The following is a 24,410-nucleotide window of genomic DNA, read 5'->3' as shown; positions in this document are numbered from 1 at the left end:
ACCTGTCCTCTCCTAGCGTTTCTTGAACAAATTCCATCTATCTACCATTAAAAAAAAAAAAAAAAAAAAAAAAAGAATACATCCTTAGGAAACACAAGGAGAACTAGCAACTGTTTTCCATCCAACTTCACCAGCATAATCCGAACACTTCCAGACTTGCAAGCAAGTAAGACTGCCTGGATTACAACCTCTAATCCTTACCGCAGAACGGTGTCACGAATCATCCCAATATCCTGTCTATGTTCCAGACCTGCCCAGTGGTTAATTTCATAATTGATGATCAAGGTCCAGGAACGGAGCCATTTCTTTTAGAAAAAGTGTTCAGCAAGCAGAAATTTGTAGATTGCCCTACTTTAGTTTTCATTATGCTTGGAAGGTACTTTTGCCATTGTATACAACTTCCCTGCTAACTTTTGAGAGGAGAATTGAGAGGAGAACAAATCCCTAGAAAAGTCCTGGATCAGTTCAAAAGTTTCTTTTGAGTAATCTCGCCACAGCCATTTGTTTCCTTTTTCAGGCCTGCCAAAACAGTCAGGGAGGAACATTTGCCACAGATGTGCTGAAATTATGTGCACATGCTAAAATAAAACAGTTATTGCAATAGAAAATAAATACATCTGTGGACTAATTATTACGTTTATTGGGGATGGAAAAACATCCTATTGAAAGGATAGCTATTTAAATGAAAAAAAAAAAGGTAATGGTTCTTCAATACTGAAAAAGACTGGAAGTTTTCATGTGAGAGCTCTACTCCCAGATGAAAGTAAAAGGGCAAACACCATCCAGAGGTTGAAATCCATATCAGCTATAAGAATACAAACCTAAACATACCTGTATTTTTTGTGGTTTAGCTTCTGTTTTAAAAGAAACAGCTTTATCCCGTCTGTGTTTCGGTCTGATAAATCATTTTTCTTTATCTGACAAAATATGCTTGCCCGAGTTTAACTTGATGAAGTTTAAGATGAATTCACCGATTAGCTTTAGTTACTGTACCTTTGGTTAAGATATCATTAAACTGAGGTTTTAAACTGAAGAGGAAAAAAGCACATACTATCACTATTGCTTAACACTGCCTTAAGAAATGCCTCATTAAAAAATTTGGAGTAAATGAATGAAAGAAAAACATAAAAGGATTCTAGGTCCGTAAAGATTTCTGTGCCACAGATATATAGGAACCAGTCCAGTGTCATTCTTTCCAATGAAGGTATTAGACTTCATACCACACCCAACCATCAGAGGCAGACCACAAGCTTTACTGGTTGATCACCTTTTGAAACAGACACTTTTTGAACAGACACCAGAATCTGAAACGTGACATTTCTACATCAAGAAGAGAATTCTCTGTTAGCTGAACTATATTAGTGTCTCTGGTAGGTGAGCATTCTATGAAAATAAGCTGAATAGAATGAAGAATATATTTACTCAGAAAAACATCCCTATTCTTTTAATTTGCAACTTCTAAGAACAAACAAAAAACAAACAAAAAAACACAATCCAAGTTCTCAATAAAAAGCAAAGCAGTGAGAAAATATCTTGAAATGCTTTAAAGACGCTTCTGAGTGAAGATGTCAAACCTCTTCTATAAGGTATTTTGTGGGTTGTATATTGTTGCCAAAAAATAAACAAACACACCACTGAAGTTACATAGAACTACTGCAGACACTTGTGAAAGTAAATGTTACTCTAGTCCTGGTGCCAAAATCCTGTGACAAATCTAATTAGCTTAACAAGCACTCAGCTGAGTCCACTCTGCAAAACCACACAAAGAAACAATTCAGGCCAACCACTGTAACTTTAATTGAAGCAATTTGTTCTGATGAGCAAGCCTGTTTTCTTCTCAACTCTTCTTTTATACTTAAGCTATAACTTTCTAGAGAAGATAATGAAGGCTAGAGTAAGTCTCAAACTCATTTACAGCATAGTCACACTTCTTATCTTCCACCTCCTTCTTCTTTTCTTTGTTTTCTATTTTTAAATTTTGAAATAGCATCTCACAAAGTATCATAACCAGAAACAACACTATGCAAGCTAAAGCAACTTCTTTTGGAAGGCAAGCAGGATCGCTTTTCTGTTTAAACAGCAATTCGTATCTACTATGCGGATATTGGAATATTTTATATTCTTCTTTGAAATCTTCTATTTTAGTTTATTTTTAAAATAAAGTGAAAGTCATTGTTTAAAAGTCATGTCTCCACCCAGTAACATTCTGCTACTCATAATAAAACCACACAAAATGAAAGAGCTTATGGAACTGAAGTTGGCTGCCCCATTACCTAGTGGTCCTCCCATTTACTTAATTTACCAATTTGAGAGATTCTGATAGTGATAATCTTATGGACTAATAGCAGAATAGACATACTATAACAGGGAATTTTTTGGCAGAAAGTCTCTAGCACAATCACTGTAATTTTATCTACTCCTATTCCTGTCTTCCATGGGATGCCTGAGATAATACACGTACCTTGGCCTATCTAGTCTCTGATGTCTGTAACTTTCCCAAAGTTACAGAGAACAATCTGAATGCTGGATATATCATTAGTCATACAGAACAGACATCCAGTCCCCTGGAAAGCTCTCCAGCAATGAGTAATGTGATTTTCTTTCCCACCCCCCATGAAGTGAAGAGCAGCAGTGCAGATTACCTCCAGGAGTTGTTATCCTCCTTACCACAAATACACTGCAACCTTTCTCACACCAGCTGGAGAACTGGAAGAACTAAAGAACTGCTGCATCTCATATAAAGGTAATCAAGGCACTGACTTCTAATTCTAGGATTTCCTAAGAATACCGTGAACTATATTAGAACCAAAAGAAGAAGAGAGCATAAGGAGATCATTTCAAAGATACAACTTCGTGAGTTAGATTACCTTGGAAAAGAAAAAAAAAAAAAAGTACCTTGTACACATCTCATCAGTTTCAGAAAACCAAAAGGAATGATATATATATTAACCTCATAGCAAAGATAAATTACCTTAATTACACCTGCCAGCCACTTCAGGGATGCTTCAAGTCACACGCTCTACATTACATTTAATTATTTCCTGTTTCCACTCAGAGAAGTTTCATCTGTCCAAAGATCATCTTGCCTTGAAGAATCTTAACTCTGGAAGATGATTTATGACCTACAGTCCAAATCCCTTTTACTTCAAGCTGAAGCCATGATGTCTTCCTTCTCAGAAGGATCCTTCCTGTCTTGCCTTGTCTGTTCTGCCTCCTCCAAAAATCTGATAAACAGCGTTGTCCAGATCTTAACGTAGTTCTGAACTCCTTGTCAGCCTTCCCTTATTACATTAACTTCCTTGACCTCAACATCAAATGATCCAAAATCCCTTGGAATATGCTTTCTTTAATTGCGTCTACATAGGTATCTGGGGTCAAGTTCTGCATTTAAAAAAGACAAGTGGCTTCACCAGTTGCATCTATGCCATCTACCTCAGGAGAGCTCAAATGTCCATCACCTCCTCCCATCACAAGGTGCCTGTGAGGACCACTAGAATGCCTGGATTCGACTGTGGGCTGCAGCCTGGAGTTAACATGACAGTACAGACATACCTCTGCAGTTCTAGTTTGCTAACAGATCACATAATCAAAAGAATTACAAATCTACATATTCATTTTTAGAGATGAATACAGTAGACACTACTAAAATATAAAATCTACCGCAGATAAGAAAAGCATGAGAAAATAAGACAAGAAAAAAAGCGAAGAAAGAAGCAAAAAGGATGTGTGCATGCATGTGGAGAACTCTTAGCAAAAAGTCCAGAGAAGAGAAATGGATCTTTAGATCATTTCTCATTTAGCAACAATATGGTGAAAGCCTACCGGAAGCATTGTACCTATATTGTTTCAAAGAAAGTAACATCTAGAGAGTAATATCACCTTCACGCTGCCACAAATCAAGCAGGTATTTAATTAGCATGACATCAGGTGAACACACCCAAAATAATTCAGACACCCTCTGTGAAAAGTGTGGGTGGCAGGCTACGGATCGCTGCAGCAGATAATGCAACAGTCCCCTCAAAAGCTACGCATAAAATGTTTACGAAGCAACCAGCAAAAGAACGCCGGTATTGCCACACAGCAGAAGCTGTAGGCTGCGTCACCAGCTGGCACAGGACGGGACACAAGGTACGGCCAGCACAGCAGGTAACTCACATACAAAGGAACACGGAGGTGCTACAACCTCTCACACCAAAGCAATCCTCTATTTAATGGTGCCTATATGAAAATCATTTTTATCCTTCACCTGCAGATCTAATAGCTTGTGACTCTGATGGCAGAATGAAAAGTCAGAGAGCACATGAAAAAACGTTAAGTTGAAAAGCATAGGTCTACAATTAACCGCTATGGAAACCACTGCAAATGGAGTTCTGTTGTTCACTACCTGACTGCACACTATCTTATTACCACATACAAGTCAAGGATGGCAGGCAAATATATACAGAATTAAGTTTTCCCTTCTGGGTAACCTTTTTGTCTCCTTCTACCTCACTTTCAGCAGATAAAATTTATTGGGGAGGAGGAAAGGATAGGTATTTATTAAAAAGAAAACCTTGGCTAATAGTTTTCTGTTGTTGTTGTTATTAAAATGATATAGTTACAAACATAACGAATAGACCACTCACATCTCATTAAATCCACCCTCCAATAAAACCATGCAACTGATTTGAACTCCTCAATTTTTTTCTTCCCCTTGCACCCTTAGGCATATGTTCAATTCCAGTTCTCACACCCAGATGTCTGCAAAGCTGTTACAAAAATGATAGAAGTTCTCAGCTGCTGCATAAAATATCTCCTTTGTAGGCATCAAGCCACTTCACAAAGACAAGGATGTTTCATTACCTCTTTTCATTATATGAGAAAATTAAGATAGATTAAGTGACTTGTTTAACCTAGTAGAAGCAGAAACCAGCACTTCTGAGATACCTGATCTTATTCCTACATTTTAGAAAAAAGGCAGCTAATGATATCTCCCTACTGTAAAAACCAACAGATTCCCAGGCAAGCCTCTAACAGTTCACAAATATATTTCATCAATTCTATCTTGGCTCTAAAAGGAAAGCAGGGTTCTTCCCTTTTAATTTTTTTTTTTAATCTCAAATAAGTGTCTTCTCAGTGTCACTTGTCACTCAAACTTCAGGATATGCTGAGTTTACAAGGACATGGTGGAATGAAAAAGAAATTAAATCAAGTCCCTAATGAAAGAACTTTTAGAATCTGTTTCAGTTGTTTGCTTAGGTACTGGCTTTCTAACGGCCTCAAAAGACAGAGATGATTAAATTTGTCTTGTCACTTGAGGTCCAGCTCAGACAACACAGGGAAAAAGCAGGTAAGTTAGCTGAGAAGGTGTTAATATAAATATATCCAACACATAATGGGGCTAATGATAATAAATTTAAAAAACAGTAATTTATTTCGTCTTGCAGAATTCATACGGTTTTTGTTACCATCACTTACAGGAAAAGAACACAAGCCTTGCAAGAAGGTTTATCTAATTATCTCTATTTAAAACGGATTATACTGAGAAAGTTAGAATACTTTTTTTGCCACAAGGAAAAAAAAAGAAGTTTTGCACAGAGTCAAGCTGTGCAAGAAAGCAATGGTTGCTGATCTGTTATTTGCAGGCACAGCATGTCTGCTGTGATTTGTCAAAACTTATTTTTCAGTTTACAGATTGAGCAATACTGAGGTTTTCGTATTTTTGCCAGGCTCTTGGGCAACTGTTGGGCTTCCTTTTCATCAGTGAAGACCAATGCTAACAGTTTCATGGCAAGTTAATCTCCAATCCCTATGCAGGCTGTCTGTAATTAGCCAGGCCAAATGATAATCCCAATAGAAGCCACAGCTAATTAAATCTATATTATATTTTAGCCACAACAAATAATCACCAAGTGCTTTTATACATAAATTTTCATTATTTTCAAATCTATAATTCCACATTCTTCATAGCTAGATTTTAGGGCTTTTTAATTGTAGGATGCAATGGACAAGCGAAGGCAAGCGTGCAGAGGTGGTGGGAAAATCATCTTTAGTAATGTCTCAGAGGAAAACCAATGTTTCTCCTTTTTTTCAATGCTACGCTAGTTCTGAAATACAGAGCATGCACAAATATCTTTGGTTTACATAGGCCTGTTCCAAACTGATCCTAACCTTGAGGCCTAGCTCCACTTTACACTCAGTGCACACCCTTACAAACTAAAGGCACTTGAAACTTTCTTATAGAATTGTCTCCATTCTTGGTTCCAAATCCAAGGAGTTACCTTTAAGAAGTTAATACAATTAAGTTCAAGAAACTAAGAAAATATTTAAAGCTGTACTTTGTTACAGAAAAACCGTGAAATTCTTCATGTTACTGGTGAGAAGGAAAAACCTTTCTGTGTTGAAGGCAAGACTAGTCAGCAACCAAAAATAAATTAAATTGGCTGTGATGTTGAATCTTAAATTCGACTTAATTGATAGTCAGGTTCTTCACTGGCACGACTTACAAATGAGTTATGACTGACAGGAATAACTTGTTAAATTCAGTTTATTATAAAATGCAAATCTACTTCTTTGAAATTCTGTTTTACAATTTATAAAAACTGCGCATTTGATGCATTTGCGTAAACTGAGAACTTACAAACTACTACTGCTGATACTTACTGAAGTTATGATAATTTGGCCTTGATTGAATAATTATTTTAAATTAGAAACACTAAAATTAAGCTAGATACATAAGCATTATCCATTCTTGACTATAGTTTTTGTATAGATATATGTCTGTCAATAGGCCATAATCACAAATATAATATTTAGACACCTGCTTAGTATTCTTAGACAATAGCTACTCTTACCATAATCCTGGTTTATGATTTAAGCTTTGGTTTTCCTCATGTCCTAGGGTAACACTTGACTTGGTCAAAATGGAGAGGGGATAAAAAAAGAAAAAAAAAGCATCTCTAGCAGCCTTTTGCTTCCATTGTCACAAATTCTCCTAACAGGGATGACAAGCAGAGTTATTCATGGCAATTTATTTAGAGAGCTTTTTGACAATCTTCCCTTGGAAAGAAATCAGTGAATATCTGTTATATCTACAAATCACTACACTGTAGTGCTAACAAATGAGAGATTTGTATGCCAAAGGTAAAGCCATTACTTTATAATATCATTTTTATTATGTTTCACACCGGTAATAAAAATATCAAACATATCCCAGAATACAACCAATAATCTTACTAATGTTAGGCATTTCACACTGCAGACTTCTGAGAATTAGCAACTACTGGAGCTCAAATAGAGCACGTAAGCACCCCTTTCTCTGAATCAAAGGGAAAGTCTACGGTTCTTGCCACTGCCTAGCCACCTATGCTATTTATTTTTCTGCCTCTGCATTTTATGCTGCTGAGTGGCCAGGACAGTGAGGCTGACTTTGTTGTTCTAACATGGGTGCTGAAGGCACAGAAACTGAACAGAGATTTAGCGGTGGCTACCAGAGAAGCCTTATATAAAATTACCTTCATTTCTGCCTCCCTTAAGAGCACCTCACACAGTTGCTGACTTTTTCCCCAAATGCACTCGATCCTGCAGGAAAGTAAGTGCTTGTTTCCTAGGGCAAGCATCTTTACTGAAGCACCATGGTAATGTCTCAGAAATTCCCTTCTACTTCAGCAGCAATGCCAGAATAGCTGCAACAGGGTCACAGTGCCCCAAAGGCTCCTTGTAGCAAAATTGTGTTAAAAAGACTTCAGTGTTTTACTTCCTTGAACATTTTAACTGTGCTGAGGGCCCATTGTCCCTGTTCGGTGTACAAGGACATCCAGGCATCCTGTTCAACGGTACACACTGCCACATGTGGTCAAAAATTCAGAGTTCTCACTCTCCCAGCTCCTGATCTTTAATATAAAAGGCACAATAGTTTTAGAAAGAGAAGCCAGAACCCAGGATTCCCCATCCTCCGCACATGCACACAAACGTGTGCAAGAATCAAGAGTAGCCCACCATGTTAATATACGAAACACCATCTTGAGCTGTTGGCTTGTTTTGAAAACAAGCATCATTAACTCATATCAGGCCCCTTTTCAAAGCATATCAGATAAGATGCTAGAATACATATTGGATAAGGCCCTTCCAGGATCGAGACAATCAGATGTGTAATTTCTGACTCACTATTGGGATTGTGCTGGATTATTATGCTCACAGACAGCAGTCCTGGACTTGCATGAAAGCATAATGTAGGTATCTCTAGACAAGAAAGAAGCTGGACAAAGGAGCTCCTTACTAGTATCTTTCATGCTTCGGGATTTAGACATCTCAATTCCAAGTGACTCCAACATTGCATGACCATGTTGTTTCTTAAAGTGCACCTCTAGGCCTCTTTTTGTCTGTCCATAAGGTTTTGCACTGATGAGAGCCATAACACTTTGAAAAAACTACTGAACCTGATCCTACCTTACCTCATCAACTTCATGTTCATGATGAGGCAGGGTTCTGAGATACAACTGAAACATCTAGAGAGCTCAGGAACCTGCAAGGCCAGACAACAGCTGAGAGAGAAGACAATCTCACCAGGAAAATGAAGAGCTTTCTAATGCCACTTGTACTGCATTTGCTTACTTATACTTATCCGACTTTGCCCTATCTGAAACTCAACAAAATGTTAATCCTTGGTAAACCTACATGTGCCTTGCTGAAACGCACATTTATGCATTTTTGAACACTCTCAAATCCCAAAAAACAAATCTGTTTAGGAAGGAACAAATAAATATATATATTTACCAATTACACTAACTGTAAATTTCAGGTGCAGCATATTTATAAACAACAGCCTTATTGCACTGCTACATGAGCCAAGGCTCAGAAAGTGGAAGGAGAAAACCCCTTCCTGAAACACAGTCTCCCTCAAAACTGTCTCATGTAGCATGGAATATCTGTAACACAGGGAGCTTCTGCGATACCATTATTTGTCTGCCAGATGTGTATATATGACAACATAAGCTGACACATATAGCTACAATGAATAACACCACCAATTTAAAGCTGACTACAAACAATGCATCATATTAAATTATTCACCCCTGTAGCAGCCCCACCCAGTCCTGTTTAGGGAGACACCTTCAACATCTTATGAGGTATAGTTACAGTATAACAAGGATAACCCATATAGTTTGAGTTTCATTTGTGAGATGAGACAGCCCTTTTACACGTCACCACTCAAAGCCTGACAACAATAGAAATTTTAACATAAGGAATGCATCACTTGTGACACATAAAGGATTTTACAATTCATCTTCATCTTGCAAATATCAGTGTCATACCTCAGAGCAATGACAGGTTCACTACAATGACTGTAGTGCAGCTCTCTGAACTTCTCGCACAAAATTATTTAATCATTTTCAGAAAATTTGTTAACTGGATGCTCCTTATCTAACAATCTGTCCTTTCTTTTTTTTCATGACAGTAAGATCTCGTGGCACTAGCAACATTAGAAAAGTTCTACCACAACTCCCCACATTTGCACTAGAATTAGCTCTCACCTCTACCAACATACACCTTGAGAAAGGTCCTACGTGTAGACTACCAGCACTCCAGCTTTAAAACCTTTTCTTTTGGCAGGTGGTGCAAGAATGGCTGGAGATAACTGACCAAACAGAGGACTTTGATCTAACGACTGATGCCTGGAAGCTAGAGATGATGTACAAGCAGTATACAAGCAGAAATAACTGAATACTAAGCACATTAACAACCCCCGCTCTTTGTTTCCATATGTACAACATTCACAAACATACGCTCTCAGTTACAGCCAACTTCACCTTGACAGTAGACATTTCTATACCGCAGGCAGGCTGCAACATAGGCCTCAGACTCCTCAGATCACTCTTAACTCATCAGGACTCACATGCAAGTAACAGTGGTGATAGTACTCAAAAATACACCTGGGAAACTGGAAAAATACTGGATGGGTAGGGTGTTAACCCATCAGCAGAGGATTAAACAGGATGACTGAGACAGTTGTTGCCCCCAGGTGACAGCAGCCCCACCTCTCTGGCATAGGCCCTGTCCCTTCCAGCGGTGTCAGTGGCATGGAAATCTACTCAAAGATTAACCCAGTTTATAGTCCAGCATGTTAAGGTAAACAAGGTGCACAGATTCACATGCCATTCAGCCATCCACAGTGGAAAAAAGGATGTGACACAGACAAAAAATGATAGCACCTGAGTTACCATTCTACTTAATCCATAATTAAACAGGCATCAAGATCTTGTGACCATGATGCCATAAGTTCCACCACTCCTACCACTAGCAGCGGTGCCCACACTTCAGCCATCCCTGCAGCTAGTATTCTCCTACTCTCCAACATGACTAGAATTGCTTGCTTCAAATATGCCAGTAAAACAGTTTATCAGGGCAATACACAGCAACAGCCCATTTTGAGTGAATTTTGAATCTGCAGACAGCATCACAGAAAGTGAAACACAATTATCACAGGGACGTGTGTGATGTGCATCCCTAAAAAGATTGACAACACATGATCAGTTCAGTTCGTTGGTTTTTTTTGGTTTTTTGGTTTTTTTTTTGCTAATGGCCTTGTATCTAAGCTACAATAAAAACGTCAATTCCAAAAGGATATAGTGCTTGCTAACATGACTTCTCTAGCCCAGGGCAAACCCAACTGAATTATGCCATAAACTGCAGGAACGATATATATTCATATACCGAAGAAAGAGCAGCAAAACATTGTAACCAAATCTGGAACGCTGCTTCTACACTGGAAGTCAGCTTACACAGACATCAGTCAAAGCTTGATACCAAGGACTGTTATTCAGCATAGATAAATGCTCCTGCCTGCTAGTCACACATCACCTAATAGTGGCAACAGTAACATACTTGAACTTTTGTTCAAATTCTTAGATAGTGACCACAATTCCTTACCTCTGGACAGCATTCTTCAAATGCTGGGTGGCACCAGATAAACTCTGTACCTATTTCAGAACAACAGTTACGTTGTACAAAGTGGTCTTGTAGAGAATCAACAGGGGTCTGTCAAACTGAGCTCTGTTACGATTTTGATACAGAGCTCAGACAGACATACCACATAAACCATTGGAGGGGGCGGTCTGTCTGAGAGAGAAGAGGACAAAGAATTGGGAGATCAAACTACAAGTCCCAACTCTCTGTCATTCAGATTACCCCTTACAGATTACAGCACCAGATTACAGTGAATAAAACTGATCTGAGGAGACTGGATTCATCCCAAGGTTCAGCTACAACTCCTGTGTAACTCTTAAGTGGGTCACTACATTTCCAGACATCAGTCTCTCACTGCCATGGGTAGATGCTTCAGTAAAACTGGTTATGCTATTTTGCAATCAGGTCTTCTTCCTTAATGAACCTTTAACAGGTTAACAAGGCTAATGTGCTGAATTCCTTGAGTTGTTATCCCTCGAAATACAATTCTGCTTCCATACTGCTAAGCAGCTTACCACTACATCTTCAAGACTGGTGACAGCAAAGTGCCTGTGGTACAAGTAAAGACAAGCCATTTGAAATTTAAAGGAATTTTGCAAATACTGTAATGTCAACAATACTAGGAACTAGATGATCTTTACAGTCTCTTCCAACCCAAGCCATCCTATGATGATAATACACATCAGGCATATCAGGTTCCTGACGCTGCTTCTGAAAGGGACAAAGTGTTGCAAGGCTACTACATGCAGGAGCTATAAGCAAGCTAAATTAGCAGAAGGGAAGTGGGAGCATTAGCAGATCACCTGGTAATTCACTACTGTTAAAATTTCATCATCTACCAAAAGTTAAAAACAAGACGGCAGGAGAAAGACAGATGTTTTTCATTTTGTTCAGGAAAAGAAATTAAAAAGAAAATGGATTCTATCTTATTGTCATGAATGAGCTTAAAGTTCATGGCTCAGTTTGGCGTATGGGACTGTCCTAATCCATACAACACATTATAGACTCACAGACTTACTTGCACTGATACCACCATCGACAGTGGCAGCAGTAGAGGTTCTGCTAGTGAGGACAGCAGCAGCTACTGACTTTCTGTTGAGTCAAGAAACAAGCAGGAGAAAGCGTGTTTCCAGCTTCATCTCTCAGTTGGACAGACGTAGGCTGGGGGATGCCTGACCCCAGTTCTCTGACCCTCAAGCTAACGCCAGACTTTTGTGCTGAATTTGAAAACAATGTATATGTCGTCCCCACAACAAGCTTGGAATAAAGCAACAAGAAACTTGACAAAGTCTTCTACTATCAAACACGGTAGCCTGCTACCTTCCTGTAAAATTACATACAGGCTCCCACCATCAACCAAGTGCTTCAGGCGTTATATAAAACTGAACACCATGAGCATCCATTCAGAGTGGTGAACAATCTGTACAGCTTGCAACACAGCATCTTGAGGAGGATGTAAACCAACTGCAGAAAGCCACGAAAAGGTGAGTAGATCCAAGAAGAAGGATTCCCAAAGGAAGACTAAACTAGCAAGGATTTCTGAACAGGAAAACAAACAAACAAAAAAAAAGAAGAAAGAAAAGGATGGGATTTCTCTATGTTAAACACCTTTTTAGGAACGTAGACAATAGTCTGTTTTCCCTATTTGTAGTAAAGGGTTTAAGTGCAGCAAGGCATGAGGCCATTATCCTGTGTCTTACTGGACAGTTAGATATTGTCTAATAATAAAGATAAGCAACAAAGCAGATAAGGAGGCTGGAGAGTCTCCATCATTTAAGCACTTCAGAATAGCTTAAGCAGGTATCCAACATAAATAGCAGTGATCACAATCTAGGGGAAAGGGAATAATGAATTAGATGATCTCTAGAGGACTCTCCCAATCCCATTCTCTATGACACTTCAGGAAGTTGAGTATAAGCACATGCAAGTAGGCTGCTAATGGTGCAAGGTGTATATCTATATGATTCATTTAGCAAAGTTTGCTAACGAAAGTCTACCCAGGAAACCTCCAACTTACCCGGCGTGTATCTGAAACCCATATACCTGCAGTTTCAAAAAAATGCCCCCCCCCAGCAAATCCATCTTCTACAGACCCGCAAAGCTCTTGGTTCAGGAGATCTACAAAATTGTCTCAGCAAGTGATGCTCATGGTGAAAGATCTAGGCAGCAGGCACAGAGCTAAACACCAGAACCCAACAATAGTAGACATCAGGTAGATTGGAAACCACAGCCACAGCCACCAACTCATCCCACTATGCAAAAACAGCATCAGTACTTCACTCAGTATTGGGCTGTGAAGCATTAGCCTCTAGGGCAGTACATCACTCAAACATGCCTCACAGACCATCAGTTGAACATGATTTCAGAACCTGCTGAACACAATACTCAGTTACGCTCCCCAAAAGGAACAATTTTTCAGAACCTTAGATTCAACTTTCCCATTAAGAATGGCTCGTTCTTTTGCCATTCACATCACGGAGTGTTTGGATTCTTAATATTGGCAACAAAAATTTCATCCCAGAGCACATTCGTTGTTCTCCTACACTAACAAATAGCACAAGATTTGGAGAATAGGCTTTGGTGTTGGTCATCATCAACTCATAAAAAGGGCAAATGTCTCCTTCATGTTTTATATATGCTTAAATCTATTTAAAAACGATTTTTTTTTTTTAGCATTTCCAAAAGTCTATTATAAGAACAAATGCTATACGTATCCCCACAGAAGCCTTTTTCAGGCTGCTTTGGGTATGATGTGTCTTGAAGTATAAAATACACAAATTGAAGAGAAAAAAACTCTCCAGGATGGCCTATAAAGACCAAGAACACCTATATCAAGTGCAGTAGTAGATGCTGATCATGGCCCATTTCAGAAAATAAAAAATAAAAATAAAAAATTGGTCATTTATACTGCCAAGGTACCCTATTCCTTTGACTACTGAAAACACAATAGAACTACTGCACTGACTCAATGACAAATACTAGTTTCATAATCGGGGTGGAGCATGCAAGCAACTATAAAGGTAGCCCCAGTCTGAGACTCTCACTTGTGCTGGATACTTTTGAAGGCTCTGGATTTTGAGAGAGGTAAGCAAGACCTAAACATCTTGGGTGTTTCTAATCTTTGAATCTAATTTAAATATTTTTCCCCATAAGAGTTAAGCCAGTTTTACAGAAAAAAAAAAATAATAATCTTTTCATCTAGTTTAAGTATTGATGATTTTTTATGTTTAGTAAACCAACAAACTGGGTGTCAGATGTATTTCAAAAAATGTTTTGATACATAGGATTATTATTGTCTGCTTTGTTTCCAGTTATTCTACAAGACAACATCTGAGAAACATGGAACATTTACTCAATGATAACCTTCTGAAATATTTTACCCAATATGCTTTAATGGAGGGTAGCACCTCTGCACTGTCCATTGGTGGGTTGAAAAATCTGCTTCAGAATCAATTTGCACAGTACCTGAAGGTAAGTCTCACTCTTGTTATGTTCACTGTACTTCCTATGAAATAGATAGGAAAAAGGAGATACTTTTGCAAGTATCTTTTGAAAGGCAGATTAAGTGCCCAAATGGTTTCACAGACTCCATAAATAATCCTTAAGGGTTGGTTTATGAAACTTTATTGAAGTTAATAAACAGTAGCTCCAAACAGATAACTATGTAGGGAGTTTATAAAAAAAACTCCTATGAAATAAAATACAAAAATCTAAAGTTTTTAATGTTATCCAATTTTCACCTAGAATACTGCACCTGAGTCTTATAAAATACGTTTTGTTTCAATCTAAATAACATATTTTCAATCTAGAAAATATATAGAAAAATCTGTAAGTTAAACAGCAGGGCAAATTTAAAAGTAAGAGACATGGTCCAATTTCTATCTAGTCAAATTTCTCACCATCACAAAGTAAGCAAATATTTGCCACTTCAGAAAGATGCCAAGTGCAGAAAAGAGATGCCACCAAGCCAGAGAGAAAAATATCAATTTTCTGTCAATAGAAAAAAAGAAATTTAGGTTCTGATTTCATATATAATCTCTGCCAGATCTTTCACAAACTATATTATGAATCAAATCTACATTCCCTTGCTAGACAGATAAAATACGTCTTAAATAACGTCTTTTGGATAGCAAAACAAAACAAGAGCAATTTTTGCTACAGGTCTGAAAGAAGTTGCACCTCAACAGAAAATCCTGTATTTTAAGAACTAGTGCAATCCAGTTCAGTTATTTCACTAACAGGAAGTGGCTTATTCAAACAAACAAACTTCATAGAATACATGAAGCTGTTTTCCCTTTTAAAAACAACTGTCAGAAGAAATTAATTACCAAAATTTATAGGAAATGTGATGATAAATTCAGAAAGATAATGTTTTTTGTATTAGATGTAGACCGTTAGTGCAGGACCCATTTCCACAGGTATGTGGAAATGGAAGTGTTCAGAAAAAAATAATACATTTTTTCATCTGGATATCAGACATTTTCAACCATCTACTCTGCTTGCAAAAATATATGGTACCATAATAAATTAACATAAAAGCAGGACAGAACAGTACAAAACAGACATAAAAAATGAAGAAAGAAAAAATTTAAATATATATATATTATATTCAAAACTATTTTTATAATATCTAACTACCCTCATCAGGGATATTATCAGAATACTCCCTGCATCAGGATGTCACATATGAAGAAGAGAAGTTAATAATGTAAACTGGATTTATTACTTTAACATGAATCTTCCAACAGTGAACACAGTATTCCTACGAAAGAGGAGAAAAGGGGAGTGAAAGAGACTCTCAGGTCCTGGTCCAAAGACTGCTGAAAGTAGCAACGTTTTCAAACAGCACATGCGCGCCCTAGATTAGTATCTAATAAAGCAGTAGGTGGTGCACATGTTAATTTTTAATGGTGACTACATGCATGCTGCAGCTGTTGCACCTGCTCTTTTTGTTAAATTTTGTAAGGTAACCCAAACAAAATTTACCCACAAGACTGAAGTAACCTGTCTGAGTAATACTTGGAGTTTGGTTATGACAGGCACACTGGCTTTTTCACAAGGTATACGTGGATGTCTTGGTAGTATAAGCTATTATTTAGGAGCACTCAGGTTATAGTCACCTACTGAAATGGCAAGTGAAAAAGGAAACAATAGTTTATACTTCTCAAATTGTTATTGTAACTTTGTTAACGTTTTTGGCAGGCAATAGCAGGCACTATAGTTCCAGTTCAACCAGTAAAACTGGTAAATACAACCAGTAACATCTTCAAGCAACACTCTTACTGACTGAACGCTTCTTGGCAATGTTCCTCACAGGAAAACAGTTGTGGCAATTCGCTTCATTATTTTTTTTTTCTCTACAAAAACAGGACTCATTCTCACTTGACAACGTAATTAAATCATTGGACAAAAATAATGATGGAAGTGTCAGCTTTGATGAGTTTGTGATGCTGATAAAAAAGATAACCGGTACAGGACAGTGAGGAGTCTACGAGAATGGCTATCACTGCTTTGTGGGAGAAGAGCCTGGCATTCATGGACAGTATATGTATACATGTAAATCCACAGATTTCCTTGTTGTGATTTTAAAAAATACAGAATAAAGATTTATACGACATATAACAGATTAAGTCTTGCATTGTGTTCCCTGCATGTTGACTAGGCACACTTTCCAGCTAGGCTGCCTAAAAATTAGTTTGGAACTCACTGTCTTTATTTCACACTACTAAAATGTTATTTGAGAAAATGTTGTTTAACAAACCCTGCTTTTCCTGAGTTAATTATTTTGACCTCTAGAGCAATTCAAATAAAATGCTTTCTAGAAAACATACAAAAGATACGTTATTCCATTTGGACAGTGTCCCCTAGTGTATACTAGCTAATACTCTGTCCCGTTCAGCTTCATCATTCATATAAGATGACATTTCCATATGGTAAGCAGTTCAAACTTTTCAAAAAAACAAGGTATTTATTTTCAATAACAAGGTAAAATTGCTACGTTAAATATGACGACTGCAAATTTCCATCTTAGTTTCAAGTTATATTTACATAAGCATTTATTTCCTTTTTGTTATGAAACTTGTAAATGAGAATGCATAAGTATATATAGGAACTAAGTTATTACTTTTCAAATTAAAACATCCATTACATCTATTTGCTGTGGTTTTAACCTTTTCATTGCATAATTCCCTGTGACACATATATTTTCAGCATATTTCATGAGGATTATTATTTACTTTATCAAAAGGAAATTAACGAAAAAGATAAAGGAGGAGAAAGGGAACTTTTACTCAGCCGGGCAGCCAAGCTGCACCACAACTGCCCTCTCACTCACCCTCCTTAAAGGGAAAGGGGTAGAAAACAGGATGAAAATGGCTCAGGGGTTGAGATAAGGACAGGGAGATCACTCAACAATCATAATCACGGGCAAAACAGACTCAGCATAGGGAGATTAATGTAATTTATTGCCTATTACTAACAAGCTAGACCAGTGGGAAACTAAAAGTAAACTAAAAACAACTTCCCCTCCATCCACCCTCTTCTCCCTCCATCCCCCAAGCAGTGCAGGTGAAGGGGAATGGGGCTGCGGTCAGTCCCTGACGCTTCGTCTCCACCGCTCCTTCTCGGTCCCTCTCTGCCCCTGCTCCCCGTGGGGTCCCTCCCACGGGATGCCGTCCTTCCCGAACTGATCCTACAGGAGCTTCCCACAGGCAGCAGCTCTTCAGGAACTGCTCCCACACGGCTCCGTACCACGGGGTCCATCCATCCCCCAGGAGCAAACTGCTCCAGCACGGGTCCCCCACGGGCGGCAGCTCCCCCCAGACCCCTGCTCCTGCGTGGGCTCCTCTCCACGGGCTGCAGCTCCGGCCCGGGGCCTGCTCCTGCGGGGGCTCTCCATGGGCCGCAGCCTCCTCCAGGCCACATCCACCTGCTCCACCGGGGGCTCCTCCACGGGCTGCAGCGTGGAGATCTGCTCCGTGTGGGACCCATGGGCTGCAGGGGGACAGCCTGCTCCACCAGGGGCCTCTCCATAGGCCGCAGGGGAATTGCTGCTGCCTGCCTGGAGCACCTCCTGCCCTCCTGCTGCACTGACCTTGGGGGCTGCAGGGCTGCTTCTCTCTCCTCTCTCTCCCAGCTGCTGTTGCACAGCACTTTTTCTTTCCCCTTCCTTAAATCTGCTGTCCCAACCAGCATCACACCCTGGCTCGGCTCTGGCCAACTGCAGGTCCCTTTTGGAGCTGGCTGGAGCTGGCTCTGATGGGACATGGGGCAGCTGCTGGGCTCTGCTCACAGAGGCCACCCCTGCAGATCCCCTCCTACCAAAACCTTGCCATGTAAACCTAATACACTTGACAGAAAACTAATTCAGTGGATTAGGCACTAATCCTATTATAGAACTAAAAATTTTGGACTGAATTTTACCATCAACATCCACCCATTATCCTGATAGACCAATTAGGTCCAGATCCCCGTGTCACTTAAGGACTTTAAGACTCACGGTAATGGTAAAGCACATCAAGTGCATTGAAGACCCCATATGAGTTATTCCCATGCCTGCATTCCCGCACTAAAGAATGCAGAATAAAGCACTTCACAGCAGTGCTGCATTCATAGCTGCCTCAAAAATTATGGTATTTAAACACGATATGAATGTTCCTACAGGCTACTGGGCCATACTTTTACACAAACCCTTTAGCTGCTAAAGTGTGTTATGTTTCTTGGGAGAAAACAAAAATCCTAACACTCAGTATTTTTTCTGGTTTATGAAAAAAAAATACTTTTCTAAATTAACAATATACTTTAATTTTAATACAAAATGCACCACACACACATTTGCGTACTAACCAACGTTAGCTACTTCACACACAATATCACAGAATTTTAAGAAGTGCCTTTGCATGAGCAGGACACATGTTCCTTTTCATCTGATGGAAAACATTTTATATTTTAGAGTTCAATCAGGTTACTGACATCTTGAATGGGACAAGTGGGCATCCATAAACGTGTTATAAGAGCGTCACCTACTGGCAAAATCTATTTCTACACAATTTCTTGAGATTGTAGAACATGCACTTTATTTTACTCTATACAATACTTAAAGTTTCACAGTGCTACACAAGATGAAATAGGTCATGAAAAACCATGGTCACAATTAATAGTAGCTTAAAAAAAGAATTATTTCTGGATTTTTTTTTCTAGAATGGTACCAGATGTACCTGAAATAAAATTTATGAGCCTTTTTCATTATTTTCTTTAACAAAACAAAAAAGACAATCAAAGTTTAAAAGTAGAAGAAAAGACAAGGAAGATGGAACTAAATGCAAATCAGTTTTGTCACCCAGTGAATCAACTTCACTAGCATTTCACAGAATACACAGATTCCTTTTAAAAGGAATTATTATTATCTTAAAGGAATTATTGTTGGTTAAAATTATCATTTTCAACACAAAACTCATGCTAGGCACTACTCTGACATCAGTGCATTACTTTTCTAAAAAGCTACCTTTCCGGCAAAGAACAACAATAATTTACCTATTGTTATTATCCAAAGGGCTGGAAAGTAGAGCAGAAAGCTTAAGAAAATATAATGGGAACATGACCAATAAATAATCGACCAAGATGAGAAAAGAAATGTGCAGGACTGATCAGTGCTTATACACTTAATTCATTTTCCTTAGTGAAATCAAACCTGTGTTGAAGAAAAACCGAACTCAAAAACTTAACATGGTAATTTAATGCTAAATGGTCTTGTGGAAACAGATCAAAACTCCTATATCAAAAGATCATTGAACAGGTCATCTTGAATGCAATCACACAGCATGTGCAGGACAACCGGGGAATCAGGCACAGTCAGCACTGGTTCATGAAAGGCAAGTCCTGCCTGACGAACCTCATCTCATTCTACAACTGGGTGACCTGCCTGGTGGTTGAGGGAAAGGCTGTTGACGTAGTCTACCTAGACTTCAGCAAAGCCTTTGACACAGTCTCCCACAGTATTCTCCCGGAGAAGCTGGCAGCCCGTGGCTTGGACAGGTACACGCTTTGCCGGGTTAAAAACTGGCTGAATGGCCAGGCCCAGAGAGAGGTGGTGAACGGAGTGATATCCAGCTGGTGACCGGTCACCAGTGCTGTTCCCCAGGGATCGGTGATGGGGCCCATCCTCTTTAATATCTTTACTGATGACTTGGATGAGGGAATTGAATGCACCCTGAGTAAGTTTACAGATGACACCAAGTTGAGGGGAAGTGTAGATCTGCCGGAGGGTAGGAAGGCCCTGCAGAGGGACCTGGACAGGACGGGTCAACGCGCAGAGGCCACAGAATCACAGAATCGTCTACGTTGGAAGAGACCTCCAAGATCATCTAGTCCAACCTCTGACCTAACACTAACAAGTCCTACAATAAACCATATCACTAAGGGCTACATCTAAACGTCTTTTAAAGACCTCCAGGGATGGCGACTCAACCACCTCCCTGGGAGGTTATGTTACAGTAATGCAGCATTCAGTATGAATTATAGCACTGCCTCAAATAATATTCTCTTAAGTATACCAGAGAAGCATGGTGAAGAAAAAATCCTCATCAGGTAGGTATGCAGTTAGCCAGAAAAAACAAAAGAAACAAACAACAAAAAACACTGTGAACATGTACTTATCAATGGCTCATCAACAACATTGGAACTTACACCTTATTACTTCCACCTACCTTTTATTCAAAATCTGATGGCTTTATTTGCAAGAGGTTTTATGGTCTAATTTAAATCACAGTTGACACGAAAAAGATCACAAGGTACATTGGGGTAGAAAAAAAGTGAGGGTTCATAATGTTTGTTGTTGTTGTTGTTGTTGATTTTAATTTATAGATTTTTATTATCAATTATTCAAAAGTGATTATCCAGTCCTGCATTATACTTATGTTGCAATCTGCTTCTGTAGCCCTTCATGAAATCCATCCATTATAAACAGAGCAAAACAATTTCTTTACTAGATCCAAAAAAAATATATATATATATATATATTACTGGTTTTATTTTTTTCCAGAAATACTAAGAGCTAATATAACAACAACAATTCTTAAAACCTTTTACGACATTCAGATAACGTCAATTCACAGAACCACAGAATGGTTGAGGTTGGAAGGGACCTCTGGGTCCATCTGGTCCAACCCCTGCTCAAGCAGGGAACCCCAGAGCAGGCTGCCCAGGACCATGTCCAGGAGGCTTTTAAGGATCTCCAAGGAGGGAGACTCCACAGCCTCTTTGGGCAACCTGTTCCTGTGAACCTGTTCCAGTGAACCTGTTCCAGTTAGGCCAATGGGATAAGGTTCAACATGGCTAAGTGCTGGGTCCTGCACTTTGGCCACAACAACCCCATGCAGCGCTCAAGACCTGGGGGAGTGTGGCTCAAAAGCTATGCAGAGGAAAAGGATCTGGGGGTGTTGGTCGATGCTCGCCTGAACATGAGCCAGCAGTGTGCCCAGGTGGCCAAGAAGGCCAATGGCATCCTGGCTTGTATCAGGAATAGTGTAGCCAGCAGGACCAGGGAGGTGATCGTCCCCCTGTACTCTGCTCTGGTAAGGCCGCACCTCGAGTACTGCCTTCAGTTTTGGGCCCCTCACTACAAGAAGGACATCGAGGCCCTGGAGCGTGTCCAGAACAGGGCTACGAAGCTGGTGAAGGGCCTGGAGCACAAGTCCTGTGAGGAGCGGCTGAGGGAACTGGGGGTGTTTAGGCTGGAGTCTTCTCCAGGAAGCTCAGGGGAGACCTTATTGCTCTCTACAACTACCTGAAAGGAAGGTGTGGGGAGCTGGGGGTTGGCCTCTCCTCACAGGTAACTAGTGATAGGACTAGAGGGATTGGCCTCAAGTTGCACCAGGGGAGGGTTAGGTTGGAAATTAGGAGACATTTCTTCTCTGAAAGATCAGTCAGGCATTGGAACGGGTTGCCCAAGAAAGTGGTAGAGCCACCATCCCTGGGGGTGTTTCAGGAGTGGTTGGACATGGTGCTTAGGGACATGGCTTAGTGGGTGACATTGGTAGTAGGGGGATGGTTGGACCAGGTGATCTTGGAGGTCTTTTCCAATCTTAATGATTCTATGATTGTTCTTTTTTCTTCAGAGTAAACATCTTGAATTTAAACTGTAATGAAAAATATCAAATAATTTCAAATCTCTCAAATTCTACTTATAACCCACAGACTATTAATATTTTCAAATTCTATCTGGAATTTCCTCTAAGTTTTCACCACATCAATATTCAGCTTTAGGATTTTTTTCTCACAGGTGATTTTACAGAGCCCAGGTTGAGTAATATTGTTGTAGTGGTAGTCAATAGAATAAGAAATGGATGAATAGCTGAAATGAAACAAATATTCAGCATTGCATGCAACACTGTATTTGCATGTTCAGTTGTACATTATTATTCAAAACAGAACAAGCTACATTGCCTCACACTAAAAACTTTAAAAGTAAAAGTGTTCAGGACTTGTTACTAATACAATGTTCTTCTATAGTAGAACTTGTGCCATTTTAATTGAGAGAGTTAACAATAATCATTTCTCACCATTTCAGTCACTTGTAGTTCCTTTGGAAGCCTAATTCCAAGTTAATTACTTGACAATCTCAGTTTTTATTTTTAATTGAAAAAAGTTCATGTTTTCACAGATGCAGAGAAATAGGAGAATGAGAACAACAACTTTTAGAGACAAAGTCAAAAGGCAAATAATGAAGCAAAGTACACCAAGATTTTATGTGTACTTTAGAAGAAACTATTTTGGTAAGAACTGTTTTGAGTATTTGAATGCTTAACAAACCGAGAAGGGATACAGGAAGATGCATATTTTATGGCTGCCCCTCAGTTCTCCTGACAAACTACATTTTTTGTTTTTTCCTTCTTCTTAAAAATTAAAGAAAATAGAACTGCTGACTCACTAGTGCTTTTCTTCTCCCCCTTCAGTTTCCAAAGGAGCAGGAACCAAAAGAAAAGTACACTGGCTTGGTTCTAAATTAGGACTCAGCTGAATCACACGGTGGCATCACAAGATATTATCAGTGCTGATATGGTGTTTCCAACCTTCATAGATAATGAAACATCTACATCAGTTCAGTAGTTCACAAACTCTACTAATCTGCTTCTCTTCCAATCATTTTTATTGATTTGTTATTATATAGAATATCTGAAGTTTTTTAGCATAAGACAGACTCTGCTAAAACAGATTATTTCTCAGTTATAATTATTGATAGTGCAAGATTCCTCTAGTGCAATCATATAGGGATGATTCACAGCTGTTTCTCACCCGGAACTGAGATGTCAAGATGTTATATTGTACTGATAAACACTACCATTTCTATAGCAGAAAAAACTGCCAGTAGGGCTGCAGCAGACAAGCTTCCATGTTCCAGACTTTGGCTAAATGTTGAGCTCTGCATCTGAGCCAGCTACTGTGAACAATCCTCAGAATCCTGGAGACAAACAGGCAATTCCAATGGGTGACTCACCCCTTCCTGAAGCAGGCTTCTGAAATACATGATCTGACTGCATCCTGAAAAGGTACCTGAGGTGACCAGCTGAAATGCAGTCATCTGAAGTTACGTAAGATGTATCCCACACTCCATGACTTCAGGTCCCTGAAAATTAGGAGCCTACTTTACACCAGGCAGAAGGATCTCCCATCATGCAGTGAAGTAGGGCAGGTGTGCAAAACCGAACAACTTGTTATTTGCAAGCATTTTCTGCTGCATTTTAATGGAGAGACCTACATGCCTAGTTTAGACCACCAGCTCTCAGCATCAGAACTTAGGCAGTACTAATCCAAAACCAACAGTTTATTAGAATGGAGGAGCAGAAACTTTCTGCAATTAGAGCACATCACAGTTAATAATGTAAAGATAATCATGAGCCCAAATAGCCAGTTTTATGATCCAAATTAGCTTCAAACTTCTTCCAAAGAAGCTGATGCTGATTTAGACAAAATCAAGGTCTATCAGTTATTTAAAGCAAAAAAAATACACCAACAACATCATCTCTAATAGTGTTACAGTCATTGCCTACTGAAGCAAGGATGCTTGAATTACTAGAAAAATAAGAGTAAGTACCATGAAAAACTGCAAACATCACTTTTGGCAGTTGAATAAATATAATGTGGCAATAGAAGACGAAACTCTGCCCTATTCTACCTGGCAATAGCAAAGTATCCTGTACATTTGAAACTATCACTAAAACGTCCTAGAAACAAAGATGTCCCAGAATCAATCTGCTGTTCTTGCTTCCCCCAAAATTTACAGTAAACTTTCAACAATTTCCACATTTTATAACACATTGCTATTATGAAATGGATCCCTTTGGAGAAAAAGTACATTCAAGAAGGGTGAAGGAAGAGACCTCTTACGATGCCAAACCCACAGATTTGACGCCAAATACAAAGTTTACCTTTATTCACCTAAGTACATGTCCCACCACGAAGTCTCACAC

General features: G+C 39.1%; 1 protein-coding gene across 5 annotated transcripts in view; it reads right to left on the bottom strand.

Annotated features, from left to right (window-relative positions):
- The window catches only part of CTPS2 (CTP synthase 2), a 74,495-nt gene that overhangs the window by 25,172 nt on the left and 24,913 nt on the right, over nt 1-24,410 (bottom strand). The gene's annotated exons all lie outside the window — the stretch shown is intronic.

This window comes from Anser brachyrhynchus (assembly GCF_964034855.1).
Source record: "Anser brachyrhynchus genome assembly, chromosome: 1".
In the NCBI taxonomy this organism is placed as follows: domain Eukaryota; kingdom Metazoa; phylum Chordata; class Aves; order Anseriformes; family Anatidae; genus Anser; species Anser brachyrhynchus.
This window is presented reverse-complemented; position numbering and strand designations above follow the sequence as displayed.